Source organism: Balaenoptera physalus, assembly GCF_965194825.1.
Source record: "Balaenoptera physalus genome assembly, chromosome: 18".
Classification (NCBI taxonomy): domain Eukaryota; kingdom Metazoa; phylum Chordata; class Mammalia; order Artiodactyla; family Balaenopteridae; genus Balaenoptera; species Balaenoptera physalus.
This window is the reverse complement of record NC_138899.1, coordinates 64,267,180-64,293,904: the sequence shown is the minus strand read 5'-3', so window position 1 is coordinate 64,293,904 and position 26,725 is coordinate 64,267,180. Positions and strand designations below refer to the sequence as shown.

The following is a 26,725-nucleotide window of genomic DNA, read 5'->3' as shown; positions in this document are numbered from 1 at the left end:
GTTTGCCATTGAACCTGACCTAAAACAATAGCTCAGAGGTAACATTTCAAGGCACAGTGAGACTGATATTCCAGAAACTTCACTAAGACTTGAAGCCCTTCTTAAATTAAGATCCATGGAAATATCATGGAGTAGTCTATGGTATTACAGAGCCACCTTGGCTCTTGGCTCCACAATAAGATGGATACTCAAGTTGGGCTCTGGGGAATGAAGAGAGCTGGGATTGGAGCCAACATGTCCATGAGCACTGGGCTCAGTTCCAGTGCTTCATCTGTGCCCTTAAGCAGGTTTTTAGAGCAGGGCTTCTCAAATGATCAGAGGTGAAAGACCTTTTTCATTTTCAATCTATCACAAACCAACTATATTTTTATATCACACACTATATATGTTTAATATATATCACAAACTATATTTTCATAAAGTACAATAAACTAAATTACAACTCTCCCTTCCTTAAGTGTGGGCTGCATATAGTGACTTCCCTCAAAAGAGTATATGGAAGGGAGATGTGAGAAGATAACTTTACAGTAGAGAAAACTGACAAACAACACCTCAGCCACATGATCAAGGTCAACACCAACAGTAATAAGTCATGTTGACAATATGTAGCCTTGACATGATGTGATGAAAATGCCCTTTACCTCTCTGGTCTCCCTCCCAAAAACCCACACGCCCAATTAAATCATGAGAACACATCAGACAAATCCCAATTGAAAGACACTCCACAAAACTTCTGACCACTACTTCTCAACACTGTCAAAGTCATCAAAACCAACAAATGTCTGAAAACTAGTCACCACCAAGAGGAGCTTAAGGAGACATGACAGCAAAAGGTAATGTGGGAGCTTAGATGGGATCCTGGGATTGAAAAGGGACATTAGGTTAAAAACTAAGGAAGTATAAATAAAATATGAACTTTAGTTAAGTATGTATCAATATGAGTTCACTAATTGTAATGAATGCACCATCCTAATGTAATATATTAATAATAGGGGAAACTTGGACAGACGCTGTGAGAACTCTTTGTACTATCTTCTCAATATTTCTGTAAATCTAAAATTGTTCTAAAAATAATTTTGTTATAAAAAATAAAATACATTAAATATACAAGAATTTTTAAGAGGCGTATATAATATAAGCCTAGTTCTTTAAACTATTAGTGTCAATCGACTTAAAATTTCTCTCTCAAATTACTATAAAAGTTTCTAAATGCTTCTTTTTCCATTTTTCTTTATTTATTTTCAATTGAGGTATAATTGATTTACAATATTATATTAGTTTCAGGTGTACAACATAGTAATTCAAAATTTTTATAGATTATACTCCATTTAAAGTTATTATAAAATATTGGCTATATTCCCTGTGCTGTACAATGTATCCTTGTAGCTTATTTATTTTAACTAAATGCTTCTTACTTTTGCTTTCTGTACCTATACCAACCAGTAGTAAGTGGTTCTCAGACCAGCACCAGCCTGAGGACCACACTCTGAGGAGCTCTCCATCTGACTCTAAGACGCAGTTTCCTCATCAGTAAAATGAGAGTATGAGACCAGAGGACCAAATCTCCCATCCATGTTCCTTCATAGATAGCCCCTGGAATGCTATGATAAGTGATCACCTTCTGCCAAAAACAGCAGATTTGCAGAACCAGATGCCCAGAACCAAGCCCCTTCTCCATGACAATGGCATGAGATACTTCACTGTCCAGCTTTGTGAACAGCTGTTCTCTCCCCAAACCTCCCAAATTCAAGCAGAACAAAAGGTACTGTCTCTGGGCTTTTTTTTTCCTAATCCAGAACTAGAAAAGGGAGAGATGGAACATAAAAGTAATGCTACATGTTCAGGCTGTCACAGATGGTCCTCAAACCAGGGTAAGTAAATGTTCCTTTTCTTTTCTCTCATTCGGAAGCCCTAGGAAACAGAGAGAAGCCTCTTGTGCCAGGAGATTAATGGAGTCATGAACCAGCTGTAATTGGCCAGGAACCAGAAGACTGTCAGCAGACCATGAATTGTCATAGTTGAGACAGGATACGGTCTGAGAGAAGACACACCACAGATGGGGAAGTTGGTAAAATGAGTGGAAGGCAAACCTTCCAATGAGCAAGAAGGAGGGGGGTTAAAATGGCAGTTGAAAAACAGATGGTAGCAACCTGTCCCTTTAAATAGGTTTTTGAGATGTGAATGGAAGGTTTCAAAATAACCAAGGAAGACGATTAATGCATCTGAGAGGGCCAGGAATGATTCAATTTTTTGTAAGTCTTGGAATACCTAGAGTTGATGCCATGACTGAAGCCCCAAGACACAGGGAGCACACAGGGCAAAAGCCAATAGGGAATTTGAAGCAAGAACACATGCCGCCACTCAACCACCATGAGTGAGATAAAGGACATTTAAATATTGGAATTTTGGAAAGAATTTAAATATTGAAACACTTAGGTTCCATGTACTGTTCATATATCTATTATCTCCTATTAACTATATATTATTTTTATTAACTAAACTTTTACTGTAATTTCTCTGTGGTCCATCTCCTAGCAATAGAATTGATCTAGGTATTTGACCTACATTTCAGAAATTTGTAGAGATGGAATATGTCAGCAAAGGTATATTGCACAAGAGTAATCCATTAGTCAGAGTATGCTAATTGCTATAATAAACAGTCTCAAATCTCAAAATGTCAGTGGCTTAACACATCAAAGGTGGTTCATTGCAGGTCATGTTCTAGTCAGCAGGAATAAGGGAAGTGGAGAATGGAGAAAGCCCACCCATTCCTACCTGCCTTGGCCTAGAAGTGACACAACCATTTTTGCTCATGTTCCATTGGCAAGAACTAGTCACATGACCTTACTAGATACAGGAGGACTGGTAAATACAGTTTGACCATGTGCCCAGGAAGAAGAAACAGGTTTGGTGAGCACTGAGCCAGTTGCCAGGAGTAATTACATGAGGAACTCACATAAAGCTGCCCAAATATGTTGGTCTTCAATAGTTTCACATATCTCAGATAATAACATCCTAGAAAACAGGGACAGTGTATGGACAACTTTCTTATTAGCACTTGAGTCAGTGCCCCATCTGGTAACACTTATTCATAGGATTAAAAGTGTGCAGAATTTGACTGCCTTTATTCAAATCTGGATTCTGCTACTTGCCTCCTGTGCAAGGTTATACATCCTCTTGGTACCTCAGTTTTCTCACTTGTAAAATAAGAATATTAGTACTCGTTTCATAGTACTGTTAAGTTTAAATGAGATAATTCTTATAAAGCATTCAGCATAGTGCCCAGCACGTGATTTCTTAATATTTGTTAAGTACTTTCTACATGCCAGGGAATACCATAAGGGCTTTACATTAATGAACTAACAAGACTCATAACAACACACCAAGGCAGGAACCTTCTCCATTTTGTATACAGAAAAACAGGTCCAGAGCTAACCCATCCAAAGTCACACAACTAACAAGTGGAAAAGCCACAATTGGTACCTCAGGCATTCTGGCTCCAGACTCAGTCTCTCTACTATCATCTCCTGCCTCTCAATAAATATTCCCTATTGTTATTGCTATTTTAACACATTTATTGAAGTATAATTGATGTACAATAAACTGTACATATTCAAGATGTACAATATGATAAGTTTTGACATATTATACACCTGTGAAACTGTCACCACAACCACACCACAACCTGTGAAACTGTCACCACAACTGTCACCACAACCATCACAATATGATGGATGACATATCCATCACCTCCAAGAGTTTCTTCAAGCCCCTTGGTAATCCTTCCCTCCCACCACTCCCCACTCCCCACATCCCCAGGTGACTACCTATCTACTTTCTGTGACTATGGAATAGCCTGAATTTTCCAGATTTTTACATAAACAGAGTCATACAGTTTGGACTCATTTTCATCTGTTATGTCAAATTTCATTCATGTGTTGCATGTATCAATAGTTCATTCCTTTCTATTGCTAAGTGTTCCATTGCATAGATACACCATACTGTAATCTGTCCATTCATCTATTGATGGACATTTGAGTTGATTCTTGTTTTTTACTGTTACAATAAAGCTGCTATGAATAATCATGTACAAGTGTTTATACAGACAAATACTTTCATTTCTCTTCAGTGAATACACAGGTGTAAAATGGCTGGGTCATATGGTAGGTATATGTTTAGCTTTTTAAGAAACTACCATTTTCCAAATGGTTGCACAATTTACATATCCATCATCAGGGTATGAGGGTTCCTGGTTGCTCCACATCCTCAACTTGCCACGGTCAGTCTTCATTCTACTAGGTGTGTAACAGTATCTCATTATGGTTTTAATTTGCTTGTAACAAATAATGATATTGAGCACTTTTAATATATTTATTTGCCATCTGATGTTTTCTCTGGTAAAGTGCCAGTTTAAATCTTTTGCCTATTTTTAATTGAAAAATTTTGCTTTTTCTCTTACTACTTTATGTACTGTTTGCAAATCTCTTATTAGATATGTGATTTGTAAATATTTTCTTCCAATAGCTAGTTTTTTTATTCTCTTCTAAGGAGTAGAGGTTCTTAATTTTGGTGAAGTCCAATTTTTATATGTTTTTATTTTATGGATCATGCCTTTGATATGAAATTTAAGAAATTTTTGCATAATGCCAGAGCACCAAAATTTTCTTTTATGTTTTCTTCCAGAAATTTTATTCTTTTAGATTTCACATTTAAGTCTATGATCCTTTTTTGGTCTATATATGTTGCAAGGTTCAGATCAAAGGGTTTTTTTTTCTTTTTTTGCATATGGATGTCCAATTGTCCCAGCACCAATTGTTGGAAAGACCACTCTTACTCCACTAAATCCTTTGCATCTTTATCAAAAATCAATTGACCATATACATGTGGACTTGTTTTTCCATTATATCCATTGACATATTTGTCCATCTTGACACCATTACTACTCTATCTAGATCATAGTAGCTTTATAGTAAGTCTTGAAATCAGGTCATGGGAGTCCTCCAGCTTTGTTCTTTTTCAAAGTCGTTTGCCTATTCTAAATCTTTTGCATTTCTATATGAATTTTAGAATCAGCTGCTTTAATTTCTACTCAAGAAAAAGCCTGCTTTGAATCTATAGATCAATTTGGGGAAAATTAACAACTTAAAAACATTGAGTCTCCCATTTCAGGAATACAGTATATCTCCACATTTATACAGGTGTTCTTTAATTTCTCTTAGCAAGATTTAGTTGTTTACAGTATACAAATATTGCTATTATTAAAAACTTCTCTCATATCCATATTGTTTCTCTACCTAGACTGTATCTATGAGAATCACATCACATTTCTCTTGTGTCCTCACTGAGCTTCCATTTCCTCATCTGTGAAGAGGGAAAAAAACCTATTTCACAGTTGGACACAAAATCACACATTTAAACCACCCAACATCTGTGCCTGCTGCTGGATTCTACTGGCCTGATTATAGAGTTATTAACTTTTATTTAATAATAGGATAAAGAGAAAATTAGAGAAGTTGTAAGGATGAGGCCACAAAGTGTGGATTCAAAGCGAAAGACTGATAAGATAGAGACTAAAGGAGGAACCAAAGACCACAGCAGTAGGAACTGCACATAAATTAACCCCAAGACTGTTATGACAGCAGTATTAATACTCATGGCTAGACAGAGAATACATAGTAAGATGTACATGTACATGTACATGTACATGTACATGTACATGTACATACATTAAGAGATTAACTGGTGATGTTCCAGTTTTAGGAATGGGACTTAGAAGGGATTAGAAAGTCAGCCAAAGAAGAACCCTGAATATGTAGCACTGTACATTCTCTGCATATCTGGGCAGGCTATAACTTTCTCCAAGCCCTGGTAAGAACTGAATAAGCTGACCTGGCATGTTTTTAAAATATCTTAACTTCTATCTGGTCCAGAAAGGCCACAACCACCAGGAAAGAGGGTTCCACATACCCAGAGTGGGCACTCAATAGTGAAACACCTGGCATAATCCTAAGTGCATGTAACCCTCAATAAAGTCTTGATTGACTAATCTTTTTCCAAGTATAAACACATTTACAATTAGGGTCCTAAAATGTTTATTGATTGGTGGGTGTGGAGAGAATAGATTTATTAATCAAGGTAATTAACACTTACAACCACAAATAAACCAAAATCTTAGAGGCTTAGCATAATAAAGGTTTAGTTGATACGTGTTAGGTAGGCCTCCTTCATCTCATAGCTGCACTATCTCTAACATGTGGCCTCCAGTGTGGCCATACCAGGGCAAGAGCGCCACGGAGTAAGTACACTGGCTCTTAACTGCTTCAACTCAGAAGATCCACCCACAGTCCATTGAGCAGAACTAATCACATGGGCCAGACTAACTGCAAAAATGACTGGGAAATACAGGGGAACGAGCATGTAGTGAGCATTAACTATATTCCTGCAGATAAACCCAGCTCTTTCCCCCACTCTACTCACTTTCTCCCCTCCAGAAGTGGTAGGGGAGCAAGTAGATAAACTATTTAAGCAAAGGGTCTGCTTTGAGGCATATTACATGGACAGAGGGAAAAAAGACATGGAAACCAGGTTATAGTGATGAGGGAGATGGACCAGTATTTACAGAAGGAATTTCAGAGGAGAGTTCTCAGTGACAGCATTCCTGTACCCAAATATCCACAACCAAAAAGCTCTGAAATGTTTCTGTGTTCCAAATGTGTAACCAAGGGGGGAAACCAGAGAGACCCCATTTGCCATAACTTCCAATGACTCACTGGGGGATTTTGTCCTTCCCATCCCCACAATTCTGGGCTCTGCAGAGCTGGAGGCATTGGCCCTTGAAAAGTACATTCTTGCCAGAAGACAGAGCAAGAGTCCCATTGAACTATAAGTTATGACTGCTGACAGGGCACTTTGGCATCCTAGAGCCCAGGAATCACAGAGGAAAAGAGTAGTCATCATATTGTCTTATTATATCTCCATGGGACCTGTAGTTAATCCTCTTTTTCATTCCTGATATTGGTGATTTGTGTTCGCTCATTTTTTCTTGGTCAGTCTAGCTATGGGTCTATTAATTTTCTCTATCTTTTCAAAAGTCAACTTTACATCTGTCTTTATATTTAAAGTGCATCTCTTGTAACCAACAGTTTCATTGATTTCTGTTATCTTAATTGGTTCCATCTTTTTACTGAATTGGGGTTTAATTTGCTCTGTCTTTCTAGATTTCTAAGATTAGTACCTTAGATCATTAATTTATAATTTTCCTCTTTTCTAATACAAGCCCTTAAAGATATAAATTTCCCCCTAATTACTGTTAGAACCGCTGTTTTAAAATGCATGTCTGATAATTCTAATACCTGAGCCACCTCAGGATTGATCTATACTGATTATATTTTCTCTTAAGAATAGGTCAAGAACCCCGTTCTTGTTCTTGTGTGTGTCAGTAACTCTGGATGGTATCCTGGATATTGTGGATGATTTCTTGTGAGGACTCTGAATTATATTATACTTCTCCCAAAGAGTATGATATTTTTGTTTTGGCAAACTTGCAAAAAAATAAATTAAAAAGTACTCTGTTTCTCGAGCAACAGCTTTTATCTCAGTTTGTTCATTTACCCTTCACAGAGCTGCTTGTAGTCTGCCACATACATTCATGGTTCAGGGATCAGCCAAGAATTTGGGAAGTTTATACACAGAATTTAAGGCTCGCCTCTCGGGCTCTCTCCTTTTAGAGGTTTCCCCCTCACTTTTCAATGGCTGTAGCTGCTCTCAACTCGTTCCTCTAGTTCTTCAGGCCAGAAAGACTATGGACATTGCCTACAGCCTACTCTTAAGCTAAAAAAACTATAAATAAGGTAAGGAATTCCTTGTCTTGTCCTTTCAAGTGCCAACCACCCTCCCTAATCTTCTTGCATTTATTCACTTTCCAGTGCCTTCAGGTAGTTCTTTGTATTTTTCATCTGAAGTCAGTTTGGTAGCAAATTAGCCATCCCAGGAATGAAAATCAGTATGCATTTTTAAAAATAAAAATTAGGCATAAGATATTTAAGTGTGTGAATTAATTTCTTGTGTTCATTTTTTTCACAAGAAGACTTAGAGGAGTAAAAGAACACAGGACAGATTGGAAGTGAAGAGTGAACGTTTCCAAAAATGGAGAAAATACAGAAGGGGAGGTAGAGCCACTAAAGACAACATAATTTTGCATTACCGTTGATTCAGCCAAATCTGACCAGAGTGATAAAGATTATTGGTTAACGTGTTTGGAAGGCCATGAGGCTGTGCTCCATACCTTCTGCTTGCCCAGATCCACTTTCCACTCTTCTCCTCTGCTCTCTGCCTTGGGAACCGACCTGTATGGACTTCATCAAGAGTTCCCTTCCTTTCTGGCTTCTGTTTGGATTCAGCCAGTGGTGAGTACCTGCAGGAGATCAAAGCAAGGGAAAAAAGTGAGGTCAGGAAATTTTTTTCCCAAGATCTCTCCCTGGTAGTTTTCTGTGGCTTGACTGCATCCTTCCACCAAAGGCCACAGTTCCTGTCAGACGGTTTTCTCCAAAAACTCTAGGTTCTGGTAAACACTCCTTCTGCTCGCCCCTTCAGACTTAGGGTTTGTAATGGCTCCCTACTGGGGTACTGCAACATCCCTCAGTGCTTTTCCTAAATCCAGCACACACCTTTGTAATAAGTCCCTTTATTAAACTCTTCCCAGTATGAGTGCACCATCTGTTTCCTGCCAGGATCCTGAAGGATAGAGCACTTCCAGACAAAAAAAAAAAGACTTTAACAGGTCTTAGAAAGAGAGGATATTAAGTACCAGCCCACATGTGGTCAAACAGTAGAGGAGACCTTCAATACCTCTAAAAACAGTAACCCATAAACTTCACTCACATGCATTGTCTAATTTAATGTTAGCAACACTCTGATTTAATAGGTATTGATATCATTTCCATTAAAGGTGAGAATACTGAGACTCTAAGGAAATGGGTTTACTAGGATTCCCAGATCTTCTTTAGACTACGGATCCTATCATCTTCCCCCTACACCCTGACCCTTGCCATTCAGATAACACACACCACCAATGCTGAAAATCAGAGTTCTCTAACTTTGAGGGCAGGCAGGACATTTTTAAAATCCTTGAAGCCCAGGGAAGGGAGTGGTCACTCACACTTCGTCTATTAAAGCCCAAATGTTGGAGGAATAGCACGTGACAATTTCAGCCAGTTTGGAAATCTGAGTTCATTAGTCAGAGACCCCTCTCGCATTTATTTTAAAGAAACTTTATTTAAAAGAAATCATGATTCAACATGGGAGTTGCAATGTATACAGCACCCTTAAATATTTCTTAAACATTGTCCCATGGCTTCCCAGGAGTTCCCAAACTTCAGATTGTGAAATTCATGATATAGAATAAAAGCAGAATAGATTAAGATCTTGGGCTCTGGGGACAAGTAGATCTGCATTCCTGGTACAATACTTGCTAGTAGCTGTGTCCTAGGCAAGCTGCATAACTTTTCTGATCCTCAGTTTCCTCATCTGTAAAATGTGGATAATAATAATACCTACATCATAATGTTAAATTAATTAAATACGCTAATGCATTGTAGTGTTTAATATAGGGCCTGGCTAACTGTAATCATTTAATAAAACATGGCTAATAATACCCAGATTCAAATCAACAGTAAAGATTTATTTTGCCATAAGATGGCACGTAAATATTAAAGGAAAAGAAAAAAACTTTTAGACACATACTAAAGCTCCCTAATTAGAAACTTAAAAAGAAATAAAAAACTAAGCCTTAAGTGCATCCAACACTGCTCCCACTTCCATTTCAATTAAAAAAAAAGAGGGAAACTCCAGAAGTTGCTGGCCTTCTAAACAAGCCTGTCATTTCCTAAAGTAAATGCTATGTACCACTGGGTATAAAATGTAACAGAAAGCTGTCTGCTCAATTTATTTTATAGTTTCTTACTTATTGTTTTCCATTTCCTGTTTTAAAGCTGTAAAGTTCCCTTAAACTGAAGCTAAAATTATTATTGTCATTGAAATACCTAATTTCTTAGTATAGTGTCTGGATTGGAGGACACTCCCCCCGACAGCAAGCTGCAAACAGGCACTTTGCTAAAATGGGGCTGTGCAGTTTGCTCTCGTGTGTAGTTACGACCTTGCCATTTGATGTAGGTAAGTTCTTTCTGCAGATGAAATTTTTCTAATGAGCAATTTTGGATCCAGATTTTGACCATGCAAGGCATGCTATAAATATCTGGGGATTGATTAACTCACCAGAAATGGGAATATTTTAATAGCATTTGGTCATCTTCCACAGGGAGACCAGAAGTTCCCTCCTTATAAAAAGGCTTTTTAACCTTTTAAATATTTTATCCCAAAATTCCATTAAGTGTTTGGGGGAGCCTTCAAACTGCCTTCTTCCTTTTGGTAAGGGCATGAGCAAGGCCAGGATCACTGAGCCTGCCCTCCAAGATCTGTCCATGGAAAGCTTCAGAAAAACCTACTCCTCAGGTATTGGCTGTCAAGTGTCAAGGCACAAGCAAGGCCTTCTGGGGGACATCATTCTGCAGAGTTGGGTTCAAAGCCAGAGACTTGTCTGTTCCAGAGTTAGAACCCAGTTAATGTCTCTTATATACTCCCTTTGAAATGATCACAAAATTAATGTTATAATCAAATATCTGGTTTTGTTTTTTGTTTGGTTGGTTTTCTGAGTCGATTTTTTCTTTCTTTCTTTCTTCCTGTTTTTTTTTCTGCCTTCTTCATAATCAATCTCTGTCCTGAAAAGTCAAGAAGTAGATTACAGTAGTTGGTGCTTTTGTTTATTAGGATATCGTGTGTATGTGGCTTGAACCCTGAAGTTCATCCATCCTAATCTAAACTCCCACCTCCCCCCACTTGGGTGCCCCAGACAAGCACAGATTTGTGATTTATGCAATGGCCTTTCAGATGGACAGCAAGATCCCACGACTCAAGATTATGTACACCTGTGACTATTTATTTGTGTCAATCATAAACAGGTATCATCTAAACCACAATGGCTTTTGTCATCCCTGAACTTGGATCAAATAAGTTTAGATGTGTCTAGGGAAGAAAGTATTGGATTTTAACTTAAAATGTTATAAGAACTCAGTGACTCTGAAGACAGATATTTAATCTTCCCTTGTAGTACAACTGGCTAATTAGATAGACAGGACTCCTCATATTACTGATATAAAAGTTACTAAATTGTCTGACAAACTGTCTTCAGCAAAAAACAAATTTCAGTTTTCAGTAACCCAATAGCACATCACTGTGACTACTATTATCTTAGGTATTTCAACCTCTGGTTAGGGTATCATTAAAAACTGGAAGCAATTGAGCTCAGCGGTGCTGCTTCAGGCTCTATGAACCACCAGTCTTACTGCCAGGAAGTCTGGATATCATGCAAAGTGGCTGGAAAGCAGGCTACCTATTGCATGGTGGTGAGTCAATGGCATCATCAGGCCTTCTGCCCTACCCACCACAATCTACATATCTGCAGATGGAATAAACACGGTGCCAGCTTCCATTGCTGACGTGGTTCCAAATGTCTCCATCATCAGACACGCCCCTGGCCCTGGCTGCTGGAAGGTGGTCAGGAGAGGCCAGGTGGGGCTGCTTCCTTCCTGAGGAGGGCTCCTCCAGCTCTCTAAATAGAGGAGGCTCTTTCAGCTTCAGCTCTAATTCACCTGGAAAGCCACCACTGGAGATTGTAAAAATCAAAACTTCGCAGCAATGATAAGAGCACTGAGAAGCAGCAGACTTCCAGAGTCTTAAAAGGAAAAGTCATTGGAAGATATTTTTCTCAGTGCCATCTGTGCTTTCTTAGGCCCAGCTATATTCAAAGCCAGTCTCTCCCCATCTTAGGGACTCAGGCCTTCTGGTGAACAGAGGGCAGGCAGCTGCAGAAAATGTGTGGCTGTGAGAAAAGGATACGAACCCCTCAGGAAGGTGTGTAATATTTTTGTTGAATCAAATCACGATTTTGTAAGGGGAAAAAAGGACACTTAAAAGTCCATTTAATGTTTGGCAAAAAGGGAGAAAAAAAAAAGAGCTTTCTGTGTTTAGTGCAAACTCACTTCAAGGGAGCTGTAGATCAAATTACCAGCCTGTGACATGTGGAGATTGGCTGAGCAGGCTAACAGTAACTCAAATACCAATGCTTCTGGACTGTTCCTGAGCCCATAAACTACACAGAAAATGATCCTGTTTGCTGAATTATTTTCAGTTGCAACAGCTGCTATAACAACTCAGAGAATTTTAATATGCATATACAGGCCTAGTAAGTAATCACTTCAAATATTCTGTGATGGGGGTCCTATCTTTCCTTTCAGTCCTTTTAGCTGGGCATAGTAGAGCTGCTTTGAGGGATCCAGACGAATGAGGGAGCATGTTCAAGGGGATTGCACAAAGAATAGAATTAGTACTAGAATTCCAAGTGGAAGATTCACAGGAGGGAAAAAATGTATTTTTTAATAATAAACATATACTCATGCATTACTTTTATAATCTAAAAATATACAAACAGCTCATGCAGCTCAATATCAGAAAAACAAACAACCCAATCAAAAAATGGGCAGATCTAAATAGACATTTCTCCAAAGAAGACATACATATGGCCAAAAGGCACATGAAAAGATTCTCAACATAGCTAATTATTAGAGAAACACAAATCAGAACTACAATGAGGTATCACCTCACACTGGTCAGAATGGCCATCATCAAAAAGTCTATTAAGTGCTGGAATGGGTGTGGAGTAAAGGGAACCCTCCTACACTGTTGGTGGGAATGTAAATTGGTACAGCCATTATGGAGAACAGTATGGAGGTTCCTTAAAAAACTAAAAATAGAACTACCATATGACCCAGCAATCCCACTCCTGTGCATCTATCCAAAGAAAACCATAATTCAAAAAGATACAAGCACCCCAATGTTCACTGTAGCACTATTTACAGTAGCCAAGACATGGAAGCAACCTAAATGTCCATCAATGGATGAATGGATAAAGATGTGGTACGTATATACAGTGGAAGATTACTCATCCATAAAAAAAGAATGAAAAACTGCCATTTGCAACAACATGGATGGACCTAGAGATTATCCTTCTAAGTGAAGTAGGTCAGAGAGAGAAAGACAAATATCAAATGATATCACTTATATGTGGAATCTAAAAAAATGATACAAATGAACTTTATTTACAAAACAGAAACAGACTCACAGACTTCAAAAACAAACTTATGGTTACCAAAGGGGAAAGGTGGGGGGAGGGATAAATTAGGAGTTTGGCATTAACATATACATACTACTATATATAAAATAGATAATCAACAAGGGCCTTTTGCTTAGTTTGTATTTTCTTTTATCACAAGAAGTTTCAAATCTACAGAAAATTTGAGGAATAGTATAGTCAACAGCTATACATCTTTTGTTTAGATTCAATAATCATTGACATTTTGCCATATTTCCTTTATCCATCTCTCTCATGCATGGCCTAAGGGTAAGGATTCTCCTACACAACTCTCATACCACTATTACACCTAGCAAAATAAACAATCATTCTAGTCCACATTCAAATCTTCTCAATAGCCCTAAGAATGTCTTTGTAGCTGGGTTGGATTTTTTTGTTGTTACTGTTCTAGAACCAGCATCTAATCAAGGTTCACAAGTTATATTTTGTTAATTATCTTTGGTCTCTTTTATTTAGCCTGGGACAGTCTCAACCCCATCTTCCCCCCCGACCCCCATAATGTTGGCTCTTTCCTGGATTTGTCTGAATATGACCTCCTGCTACTGTTTAACTTTTTCTCAGTCTCCTGTATGGAAGGAAGAATTTTTAAAAGATGGACTAAAATACACAAATAATATTAAACCTAAGGCAGCAAAAAAGAAAATAATTATTAAATGTAGTTCAGCAAGTAAAATACAAAAATAAGAGGAAAATGGAAAATAATGGACAATAGACCTTAAAATAGAAAGAATTTTAGCAATAAAAGTTTAAGAATGAAAAACTTGAAAGGAACTAAAACTTGGGGTGAAAAGTGAATAAAAATCAGAATTAAAATCTATTTTAATCAAAAGAAAATGTCTGAGTACATGTACATTTATAAAAGGGGGATAACAACAGGCCTCCATAGGTTACATACATAAGCACCTAGAACAGTGCTTAGTACACAGTGATTGCTATGTAACCATTTACTGTCATTGTCACCCTCATCATCACCACATGAAACAGATACTGGAAAGCAAAAGTTAAAACAGAAAATGTGAAATGTGAGAAAAAAGAGAAGATAATACTATACAGGGCAATGATTTAAAAGAAAAAGACAAAAGAACTTAAATCACTATAACAAAATAGTCTCAATGCAAAAATACACAGTAAAAAAAGTTTTCATCACATAAAAAGTTAGATATCATATCATCTCTGCCTAGATATCACTAGGATCATCTGGGCAGCTCCTCTCTGGGGAGAATAACATACTTAATGATACTGAATGAAGATGTCCCCAAGGCAGGAGCACAAAGCTGGAGGCTCTTAAGCAAACCCCCATCTCTTCCAGTCAAAGGTCCTAGATTCAAGGCCAACTTCCCAGGCTCTCTAATGATGTGCCCTAAGCTAGAAAGCAGGTTAGATGTTGGGACATCTTCATTCTATTTGCTCATCTGCAAGGCAGTGTCAGAAAAAACTATTTCTGAGGTATTTTTAATTCCAGAAGTCTCTAAGTGTTCGGAGGTTCAGGTTTTCATATTCATTCTTTTTTTTTTTTTTTTTTTACTCATTCCTCTAATTAAATTTCCTACTATTCTTTTGGTTGTGTCTCAGCCAGTCAGACTTGGCTTACGAGATGGAACCACAGAGCTAACATTTTAGGAATTTGTCCACCCTTTTTAAGTTCCTGAACTGCTTTCCTCTGCTCTTCCTCACCTGCATATGTTTATAACACCAAACAATAAGAAAAGACCTCTGCAATCCCCATTTCCAAATAGAGGCTAATGAAACAAAACCCTCTATTTCAATAAAACACCTCAGTTGAACCCCACACAATTCACACCTTTGTCACCCAAGAGAGGGAGAGAGACAAGGGCCCTAGAAAAGCTCACCAGGATTTGGTGACAGGTGAGTGTCTGGGACTTTCCACCTGTGTAGATACACCACTACTGACATATGAAAGCAGCTGTTCTGGAGCAAAGGATGCATAGTCCTTGTGAACATTTTGGCAATGACAGAGGTTGGGTCAGTCATGAAGGTCTCCTACATCAGCACAAACCCTGCACCATCCACACACAGTCGAGGCCAATGCCACACTCAGGCTGAGTTCTAGCCCCAGGAAGAGAAGACATTAACATCCATATTCATGAACATCCAGAGGCCACTTACCATACCCATACAGGCATTCTCTTGGAAGAAATAGAAACTGGTCCAAGGCATGCAACTTTCTGAGGCTTTTCCCAGTTATACCCATGCATAGCAATCTCTACATACAGGTTTTGAAATTGCTTCCAAATATAAAAGTGTGGCAGCCATTCCTTTCTCTCCTATACTTAATCATCTTTCTCCAGCAACAGCCACACACCCCACCCCCCCCACCCCCCCCCCCCACACACACACACCCCTCAATCTACCAACACCCCATGGCTCTTCCCAGGAGTGTGGCCTTCGTCTCTCTTCTTCTCCATTGCTAACCTGTCAAGAAAGAGTAGTCACAGAGCACAAACTTTGGGAGCCAATCCATAAACTTGCAAGGCTTGCCACATGTTTAAAAGCAACAACAATGATCTTAGATAAATTTGTCCTGGCTTCAAGTTTCCCCAAATGCCTTTGTCCAGATATAATTGTCACCTGATCACAAAACCTTCTGGAGGAAAAAAGTATTGTTGTTGGATGGAAAACAGCTGTGCAGCCATCGCTGGCAACAAGAGAACCATGCACTGAAATAAAAGAGGCTTCAGGGGTCTTGCTGCAACAGCAGTGGATGCCATTTCCTTCCTGCTGTCCACCTTGGACATAGAACTTTTGCCCTAAGTTCTAGGGCAGAGTCAAGATGGTGGACTAGGAGGACGTGGAATTCGCATCTCTGCAAAACTAGGGCACCTACCAGACACTGGTGGGGGACTACAGACACCTAAGGGGATGGGAGGAACCCCCAGTGACTGGCGCCGTTCTGCTTGAGGGATCTCGGTTCCCAGGCTGGGGGTCAGGCCTGAGCTCCTGTGGTGAGAGTGCCGAGTCCAAACTGCTGGAGTAACAGAGAACCTCAGACCTCAGGAAATGTTAATTGGAGTGAGGCTTCCTGGAGATCCTCATCTCAACACCAAGACCCGGCTCTACCCAACTACTCGCAAACTCCAGTGCTAGATACCTCAGGCCAAACAACCAGTAAGACAAGAATACACCCCACCCATCAAAAAAAAAAAAATGAAATGACAAAAAAATATGTTACAGATGAAGGAGCAAGGTAAAAACCTACAAGACCAAATATATGAGGATGATATAGGCAACCTACCTGAAAAAGAATTCAGAGTAATAATAGTAAAGATGATCCAAAATCTCAGAAACAGAATGGAGAAAATACAAGAAATCTTTAACAAGGACCTAGAAAACTAAAGAGCAAACAGCACAGTAACGGAAATTAAAAATACTCTAGAAGGAATCAATAGCAGAATAACTGAGGCAGAAGAACAGATAAGTGAGCTGGAAGATAAAAAAGTAGAAGTAACTACCTCAGAGCAGAATAAGAAAAAAGAATGAAAACAGACCTCTGGGACACCATTAAACGCACCAACATTTGAATTATAGAGGTCCCAGAGGAGGAAGAGAAAGAGAAAGGGTCTGAGAAAGAATTTGAAGAGATTATAGTCAAAAACTTCCCTAACATGGGAAAGGAAATAGCCACTCAAGTCCAGGAAGCACAGAGAGTCCCATACAGGATAAACGCTAGGAGAAACAAACAAAGACACATTAATCAAACTAACACAAATTAAATTCAAAGAAAAAATATTTAAAGCAGCAAGGGAAAAGCAAAAAATAAAATATAAGGGAATCCCCATAAGGTTATCAGCTGATTTCTCAGCAGAAACTCTACAGGTCAGAAGGGAGTGGCAGGATATATTTAAAGTGATGAAAGGGAAAAACCTACAACCAAGATTACTCTACCCAGCAAGGATCTCATTCAGATTCGACAGAGAAATTAAAACCTTTATACACAAGCAAAAGCTACGAGAATTCAGCAACACCAAACCAGCTTTACAACAAATACTAAAGGAACTTCTCTAACCAGGAAACACAAGAGAAGAAGACCTACAAAAACAAACCCAAACAATTAAGAAAATGGTAATAGGAACATACATATCAATAATCACCTTGAATGTAAATGGATTAAGTGCTCCAACCAAAAGACACAGACTGGCTGAATGCCTACAAAAACAAGACCCTTATATATGCTGTCTAAAAGACATGCACTTCAGACCTAGGGACACATACAGACTGAAAGTGAGGGGATAGAAAAAGATATTCCATGCAAATGGAAATCACAAGAAAGCTGGAGTAGCAATACTCATATCAGATAAAATAGACTTTAAAATAAAGACTGTTACAAGAGATAAGGAAGGACACTACATAATGATCAAGGGGTCAATCCAAGAAAAAAAATAACAATTATAAATATTTATGCACCCAACATAGGAGCTTCTCAATGTATAAGGCAAATGTTAACAGCCATAAAAGAAGAAATCGACAGTAACACAATAATAGTGGGGGATATTAACACCTCACTTACACCAATGGACAGATCACCCAGACAGAAAATCAATAAGGAAACGCAAGCTTTAAATGACACAATAGACCAGAGAGACTTAATTGATATTTTTAGGACATTCCACCCGAAAGCGGAATACACTTTCTTCTCAAGAGCACATGAAACATTCTCCAAAATATATCACATCTTGGGCCACAAATCAAGCCTTGGAAAATTTAAGAAAACTGAAATTATATCAAGCAACTTTTCTAACCACAACGCTATGAGATTAGAAATCAATTACAGGAAAAAAACTGTGAAAAACACAAATACATGGAGGCTAAACAGTGCACTGCTAAATAGCCATGAGATCCCTGAAGAAATCAGAGAAGAAATTAAAAAATACCTAGAAACAAATGACAATGAAAACACGACGATCCAAAACCTATGGGATGCAGCAAAAGCAGTTCTAAGAGGGAAGTTCATAGCAATTCAAGCTCACCTCAAGAAACAAGAAAAGAACTTCCCTGGTGGTGCAGTGGTTGAGAATCTGCCTGCTAATGCAGGTGACACGGGTTTGAGCCCTGGTCTGGGAAGATCCCACATGCCGCAGAGCAACTAGGCCCATGAGCCACAACTACTGAGCCTGCGCGTCTGGAGCCTGTGCTCCGCAATAAGAGAGGCCACGATAGTGAGAGGCCCGCGCACCGCGATGAAGAGTGGCCCCCGCTTGCCGCAACTAGAGAAAGCCCTTGCACAGAAACGAAGACCCAACACAGCCAAAAACAAAAATTAATTAATTAATTAATTAATTTTAAAAAAAAGAAACAAGAAAAATCTCAAATAAAAATCTAACCTTACAACTAAAGCAACTAGAAAAAGAAGAACAAAGAAAACCCAAATTTAGTAGAAGGAAAGAAATCATAAAGATCAGAGCAGAAATAAATGAAATAGAAACGAAGAAAACAATAGCAAAGATCAATACAACTAAAAATTGCTTCTTTGAGAAGATGAACAAAATTTATAAACCTTTAGCCAGACTCACCAAGAAAAAAAGGGAGAGGACTCAAATCAATAAAATTAGAAATAAAAAAGGAGAGATTACTAGTGACACCACAAAAATACAAAGGATCATAAGAGACTACTACAAGCAACCACATGCCAATAAAATGGACAACCTTGAAGAAATGGACAAATACTTGGAAACATACAACCCTCCCAGACTGAAACAGGAAGAATTAGAAAATATAATCATACCAATCACAGGTAATGAAATTGAAACTGTAATCAAAAATCTTCCAACAAACAAACGTCCAGGACCAGATGGCTTCACAGGTGAAGTCTATCAAACATTTAGAGAAGAGCTAACACCTATCCTTCTCAAACTCTTCCAAAAACTTGCAGAGGGAGGAATACTCCCAAACTCACTCTATGAGGTCACATCAACCTGATACCAAACCAGACAAAGATACCACAAAAAAGAAAATTACAGACCAATATCACTGATGAACATAGATGCAAAAATCTGCAGCAAAATACTAGCAAACAGAATCCAACAGCGTATTAAAAAGATCATAAACCATGATCAAGTAGGATTTATGCCAGGGATGCAAGGATTCTTCAATATATGCAAAACAATCAATGTGATACACCAGATTAACAAATTGAAGAATAAAGACCATATGACCACCTCAATACATACAGAAAAAGCCTTTGACAACAGTCAACACCCACTTGTAATACAAACTCTCCAGAAAGTGGGCATAGAGGGAACCTACCTCAACATAATAAAGGCCATATACGACAAGCCCACAGCAAATATCATTCTCAGTGGTGAAAAACTGAAAGCATTTCCTCTAAGATCAGGAACAAGACAAGGATGTCCACTCTTGCCACTATTATTCAACATAGTATTGGAAGTCCTAGCCACGGCAATCAGAAAAGAAAAAGAAATAAAAGGAATACAAACTGGAAAAGAAAAAGTGAAACTGTCACTGTTTGCCCTTGACATGATACTATACTAGAAAATCCTAAAGATGCCACCAGAAAACTACTAAAACTAATCAATGAATTTGGTAAGGTTGCAGGATACAAAATTAATGCAAAGAAATCTCTTGCATTCCTGTACACTAACAATGAAAGATCAGAAAAGGAAATTAAGGAAGCAATCCCATTTAACATCACAACAAAAAGATTAAAATACCTAGGAATAAACCTACCTAAGGAGACAAAAGACCTGTACTCAGAAAACTGTAAAACACTGGTGAAAGAAATCAAACATGACATAAATAGATGGAGAGATATACCATGCTCCTGGATTGGAAGAATGAACATCATGAAAATGATTATACCACCCAAAGAACTCTACAGGTTCATTGCAATCCCTATCAAATTACCAATGGCATTTTTCACAGAACTAGAACAAGAAATTTTATAATTTGTATGGAAACACAAAAGATCCCGAATAGCCAAAGCAATCTTGAGAAAGAAAAACGCAGCTGGAGGAATCAGGCTCCCTGACTTCAGAGTACTACAGAGCTACAGTAATCATGACAGTATGGTACTGGCACAAAAACAGAAATATACATCAATGGAACAGGATAGAAAGCCCAGAGATAAACCCATGCACATTTGGTCACCTTATCTTTGACAAAGGAGGCAAGAATACACAATGGAGAAAAGACAGAATCTTCAATAAGTGGTGCTGGGAAAACTGGACAGCTACATGTAAGAGAATGAAATTAGAACACTCCCTAACACCATACACATAAATAAACTCTAAATGGATTAAAGACCTAAATGTAAGGCCAGACAGTATAAAACTCTTCGAGGAAAACATAGGCAGAACACTCTTTGACATAAATTACAGCAAGATCCTTTTTGACCCACCTCGTAGAGAAATGGAAATAAAAACAAAAATAAACAAATGGGACCTAATGAAACTTAAAAGCTTTTGCACAGCAAAGGAAGCCATAAACAAGACGAAAAGACAACCCTCAGAATGGGAGAAAATATTTGCAAATGAAGCAACTGAGAAAGGACTAATCTCCAAAATATACAAGCAGCCCATGCATCTCGATATCAAAAAAACAAATAACCCAATCCAAAAATGGGCAGAAGACCTAAATAGACATTTCTCCAAAGAAGACACACAGATGGCCAAGAGGCACATGAAAAGCTGCTCAACATCACTAATTGTTAGAGAAATGCAAATCAAAACTACAATGAGGTATCACCTCACACCGGTCAGAAGGGCCATCGTCAAAAAAATCTACAAACAATAAATGCTGGAGAAGGTGTGGAGAAAAGGGAAGCTCCTGCACTGTTGGTGGGAATGTAAATTGATACAGCCACTATGGAAAACGGTATGGAGGTTCCTTAAAAATCTAAAAATAGAACTGCCATATGACCCAGCACTACTGGGTCATATGCACTAGTGGGCATATACCATGAGAAAACCATAATTCAAAAAGATACATGTACCACAATGTTCATCGCAGCACTATTTACAATAGCAAGGACATGAAAGCAGCCTAAATGTCCATTGACAGATGAATGGTTAAAGAACATGTGGCACATATATACAATGGAATATTGCTCAGCCATAAAAAGAAATGAAACTGAGTTATTTGTAGTGAGGTGGAAGGACCTAGAGTCTGTCATACAGAGTGAAGTAAGTCAGAAAGAGAAAAAAAATACCATATGCTAACGCATATACATGGAAACTAAAAAAGCAGTACTGATGAACCTAGTGGAAGAGCAGGAATTAAGACGCAGACATAGAGAAAGACTTGAGGACATGGGTGGGGAGGGGAAGCTGGGATGAAGTGAGACAGTAGCATTGACATATATACATTACCAAATGGAAAATGGATGGCTAGTGGGAAGCTGCTGCATAGAACAGGGAGATCAACTCAATGCTCTGTGACCACCTAGAGGGATAGGATGGGGAGGGTGGAAGGGAGGCTCAAGAGGGAGGGGATATGGGGATATATGTATACATATGGCTGATTCACTTTGTTGTACAGCAGAAACTGACACAACACCATGAAACAATTATACTCCAATAAAGGTGTGAAAAAAAATTGTAAAACAATAAAAATAAAAGAGGCTTCACAAAAGTTCCCCAGTGGAAAAGCACAAGGTGGAGAAGAACAGGTCAGCTTTGCAAGTTTGAAAATCTCCACAGTCCTCTGCCAGTCAGGAGATCTGGTCAGAGCTCTTGAATGGCCCCACCTCTCTATGTCAGAACACAGCAGCTCTGTTGTACTTTCCTTATTCTCTATTTCTTCTACCAGGTATAGAAAGCTCTGTGGGCTCTTCCAGCTCCAAAGCAATCAATTCTAAATAGAAGCTGATCTCTGGGATCTTGTTTGTTCATTTACTAAACTACACTACATAGTACAATTTGCCATCCAGACCGGTTCTCTTGAACTTAAAGTTTAAGCAATCATGGACTTTCCTGGTGATGCAGTGGTTAAGAATCCGCCTGCCAATGCAGGGGGCAGTGGTACGAGCCCTGATCCAGGAAGATCCCACATGCCACGGAGCAACTAAGCCCGCGAGCCACAACTACTGAGCCCGTGCACCACAACTACTGAAGCCTGCACGCCTAGAGCCTGTGCTCCGCAAGAAGAAAAGCCACTGAATGAGAAGCCCATGTACCGCAACGAAGAGTAGCCCCCTGCTTGCCACAACTAGAGAAAGCCCACACACAGCAATGAAGACCCAATGAAGCCATAAATAAATAAATTTATAAAATAAATAAATAAATCTTACAGAAAAAAATAAAAAATATTAACCCACTTGTTAACCTTTTAGTGTATTTGTTTACTCAACTTTTCTCCTGTATCTTGGATGTTCCTTCTGGGACCATTTCCCTTCTTCCTGAGTGTACATCCTTTGAAAGTCCCTTTAATATGGGACTTTTGGTAGTGAAGTCTTTCAACTTTTGTTTAAAATCGTCTTTATTTTATCTTCTTTTGTGAAGATAGTTTAACTGGGTATAGAAATCTATGGCTGATGGTTACTTTCGTTCAGTATTTACCTTCTTAAAGAGTGGCATGAATCAAGCATAGATGGTTCTTTTGTTGAGGAAAATACCTTCACTGGTTGAAGCACTTTTAGGACAAGAAAGGCCTTCCTGGGCTCAATCTGGTTGTACTGGGGCAAATCCAAAAGAGATGGATTGTTCTGCATAGTAAAGAGACAATTTTACATTTCTAAGGGCAGCCTGACAAAAACAGCATATACATCCAGAAATGAGGTAAAAGGGAGACATTAAGAGGTCTAGAGAAAGAGAGACCTTGAAAAACATAATTAATAGGGGGTGTGGTCCCAGTTAATGAGATTTAAGATTGACCAGTAAGTTTCTAAAAATGTCTCATTAATGTAATTGTGTAGTGAGGAATTAACCTTACCCAAAGAGAGATCTGGCTTTTGCCCCTTGGCTACTAGGAGGTGATCTGTAGGCCCCTGCAGTGTTTTATGTGATAGGAGTGTCTTTGTGGGGTTCTTTAACCCCATTCAGGGGGCTCTGGTCACTGAATGGTCTAACAATGTGATTTATAATGGAGGCTTTGGGAAATGTATAAATTCCCAGGTCCAGAGAAATTGGAGGCTAAAGGTATCAGCTTGAACCTCTGAGAGGGTCTGTAGACTAAAAGTTAGTCACACATGCAGATGTAGAGAATGGACTTGAGGACACAGGGAAGGGTAAGGGTAAGCTGGGATGAAGTGAGAGAGTGGCATGGACATAGATACACTACCAAATGTAAAATAGATAGCTAGTGGGAAGCAGTCACATAGCACAGGGAGATCAGCTCAGTGCTTTGTGACCACCTAGAGGGGTGGGATAGGGAGGGTGGGAGGGAGACGCAAGAGAGAGGAGATATGGGGATATATGTATATGTATAGCTGATTCACTTTGTTATACAGCAGAAACTAACACACCATTGTAAAGCAATTATACTCCAATAAAGATGTTAAAATTAAATTAAAAATAAAAATAAAAAGTTAGTCACACAAGCAGTGTGTGAATGAGCACCAATAAAAAGTCCGTACACCGAAGGCTCGAGTGGGATTCCCTGGTGGGCAATACTTTGCATACTGTCACACACTGTGGTCAGGAGGAGGTAACAGCATCATGACTCAACAGGGAAAGGACAGTTGGAAGCTTGACTTTAGGACTCCTCCTGGACTCTGCCCTATACATCTCTTCCCTTGGCTGATGTTAACCTGTATCCCTCTCCTTTCAATGGGTTCTGTTATAACTGAGCAAGACCCCATGGGGCCTTCCCAGGGCAGAACCCTCCCCCATATCCTCTGCTTTAGCTCCTCTTTGAAGTACCTAGATATCTGATACACATTTCCTGAGTTGTTTTACAAATGCAAAAACCCCCAACAAGTGGAAGACGTTAACTACTTGATGACAATAAGCATGTAGTCCCCAGGCTTACTGGGGTCTAAGGACTGATGTTAAACCCCTGTGATACCACCCTATTACCTCACTATCAACCAATCAGAGAATTGTACACAAGCTGATTACATTCCTGTGACCGTCCTCCCTCACTTGGCTTTTTAAAATGCTTTGCTGAAACCCTTTGGGGGTTCGGGGGTTTTTGAGCACGAGCCACCCGTTTTCCTTGTCTGGTGCCTTACAATAAAGCTGCACTTTCCTTCACCACAACCTGGTGTCAGTAGATTGCCTTTACTGTGCATGGGCGAGTGGACCCAAGTTTGGTTTGGTAACACTGTGACTCCTTCTGGAGCCCCCTGAAATTATAGTTGGTGTCAGAAATGAGGACAGTCGTGTGGGGACTGTTCCCCCAGACCTTGCAAGTTTGACAAACTCCACTGTAATTATCCTGCAATACCCACCCAAACCCTCAGAAAAATCTACTTCATGCAACAGTCTTATACTAGTAGTGTTTTGAGGGAATAAAGAAAAAGAGGTGATATGCAGTATGGAAGAAGGCCATACGAAAATAAGAATGCTCCTCAGGAAGTAGGAGAGACCCTGCAGCCCATAAATAGGCGTGTCAGTCCCTGTTCCCCTAAACACTTAAGAAGAAAAGTTACAGAATGAAAATCAGCACTGATGCTTTTATTCTCCTCTGTTATTGTCTCATGTAGCATTTATCACAACCTTCTTTGATTGTTGGCTAGGGCCACAGGTGGTTGGCGCTAGGTAGAATATCAGGAACGCAATCGGAGTTGTCATTGTCTTTAAACACATTTCAGAAATGAGGGATTATATGAACCATAAGCAACCATGTAATACCAAGCCGCAAGCTGTGGGCATTTTTTGGGTTTATGCTCTTAATTTTCTTGCCACTAATGGGCTCCTTGAACCTTGTGGGTCTTTCATTTCCCAGTGGGAAGCAAATCTTGTAAGGCTTGAGTTTAATTTGCTGCTACTGCTGCCTCCCCCAGGATGGATGGGGTGCAAAAAAAACTTGGGTTCACTTTTCTCCTCTACTGCTCAATAGGCAATTCCATCGAGGGAGATCCAGTGGCAGAAAAAGAAAGAGAAGATTGGGGTAGTGTTCTGAGACAAAGTGGCCAGAGCCAGCGCTGCAAGTTTAGGACAAGCAATATCGATGCAGAAGCAGTGAAAAGCTCCCAGAGAGAAGCCACAGAAAAGAGAGCTTGACTGTCAGAGACTGCTGGATTTGATGTGTAAATTAGCACAGATTTTCTGGATGGTAATTTGTCCCTAAGAATTAAAATCCTTAAAACTGTGCTTACACTTTGATCCAGTAACTCCACTTTTAAGACTTTATCAGAGAGATAATCACATACGTGTGCAAACATTTAGCTACAAAAGTTATTGATCACAGAAGTGTTTATAGTAGTGAAAAAATAAACACCCAAAATGTCCAACATTGGTGATTAATTGTACACACAATAGAATATGGTTTAACCATTAAATATGTTGTGATAAAAAGGAAAAGATATTTACAACAGTTAAGTGAAAAAAACACAAAATCACATAAACAGAGTGCTCCTACTTTTGTAATTAGAAAGAGAAAGAGAGTGCTACACTGATATACATTAAAATTTAACAGTGATTATCCAGGTTGGGGGGAATTGTAGGTAATTTTTATCGTCTGCTTTGCACTTTATTGAGCTTTAAATTTTTCTATGCATCAATTTTGCTGCAAGAAAAAAAAAAGTATTTTTAATAGGAAAAAAGTAGCCTTTGGAATACACCAGAAGTGCTCATCGGACTTTTTTAAGTTGGAAGGTGCAGAGTTCTCAGTTTACTTCAAATTATGATGGAATTTCTTATGAGAATGTACTGGATGATGAGAAAGTTTATAACCGGAAGTCACTGGAAACAAGTACAAGACTATCTAGAGGAACCCAGGAAGGGGCACGTCCCAGTCTGGCAAAAGCAATGGGAAGGTCCCAAGTTGCTCTAGGGATGAGGTTACCTCCTTACCCCTCCAGGGCAGGTAGTCAAAATTTACTTCCTCATTGGTGACTCACATGCCCTGTCTCTGTTTCCACAGCTCTTGACACAGCCCATCAACCATCTCACCCTCCACTCTGCATTTCCTGCCTCTTTCTCAAAACTCCTACCTATGCATGTCTATGATTTACTCAGGGACCCTCAAGAACCCTATTCCCTCATGGCAGCCTCTTTATATGTTTAATAAGTGGCTGGTCTTTTTCACGCTTCTCAGTTCTGGCCAGTCCCAGACACCTGGGATCAGGTGTCCACTTCTACTCCAAACAGACATGAGGACGTGAAAGGTCAAATTATGGCTGCTTATGATCAGTGGCTTATTAACTGCTCAGTTAAATCTGTGGGTATCAAGGCATCACAACTGACCTACCAGTATAGGCCAGGGACAATATTTAAGACACTGTACTGCCTGCAACACCGGTGTCCCACAAGATATTAAGTTTGTTGGCAAAAGGAAAGTTTTCATGTGCAAATAGCCTTGGAAATGAACTTGTAAACAGAGTGT

General features: G+C 39.1%; 1 protein-coding gene across 2 annotated transcripts in view; it reads right to left on the bottom strand.

Moving 5' to 3' along the window:
- Nucleotides 1-26,725, bottom strand: part of LOC309647286 (ribonuclease H2 subunit B-like) — a 789,004-nt gene that overhangs the window by 523,722 nt on the left and 238,557 nt on the right. For both annotated transcript variants that reach the window (XR_014255911.1, XR_014255912.1), the window contains one exon: nucleotides 8,285-8,413. The gene's annotated coding sequence lies outside the window, so the exon portion shown is untranslated. The remainder of the gene's footprint in view (nucleotides 1-8,284; nucleotides 8,414-26,725) is intronic.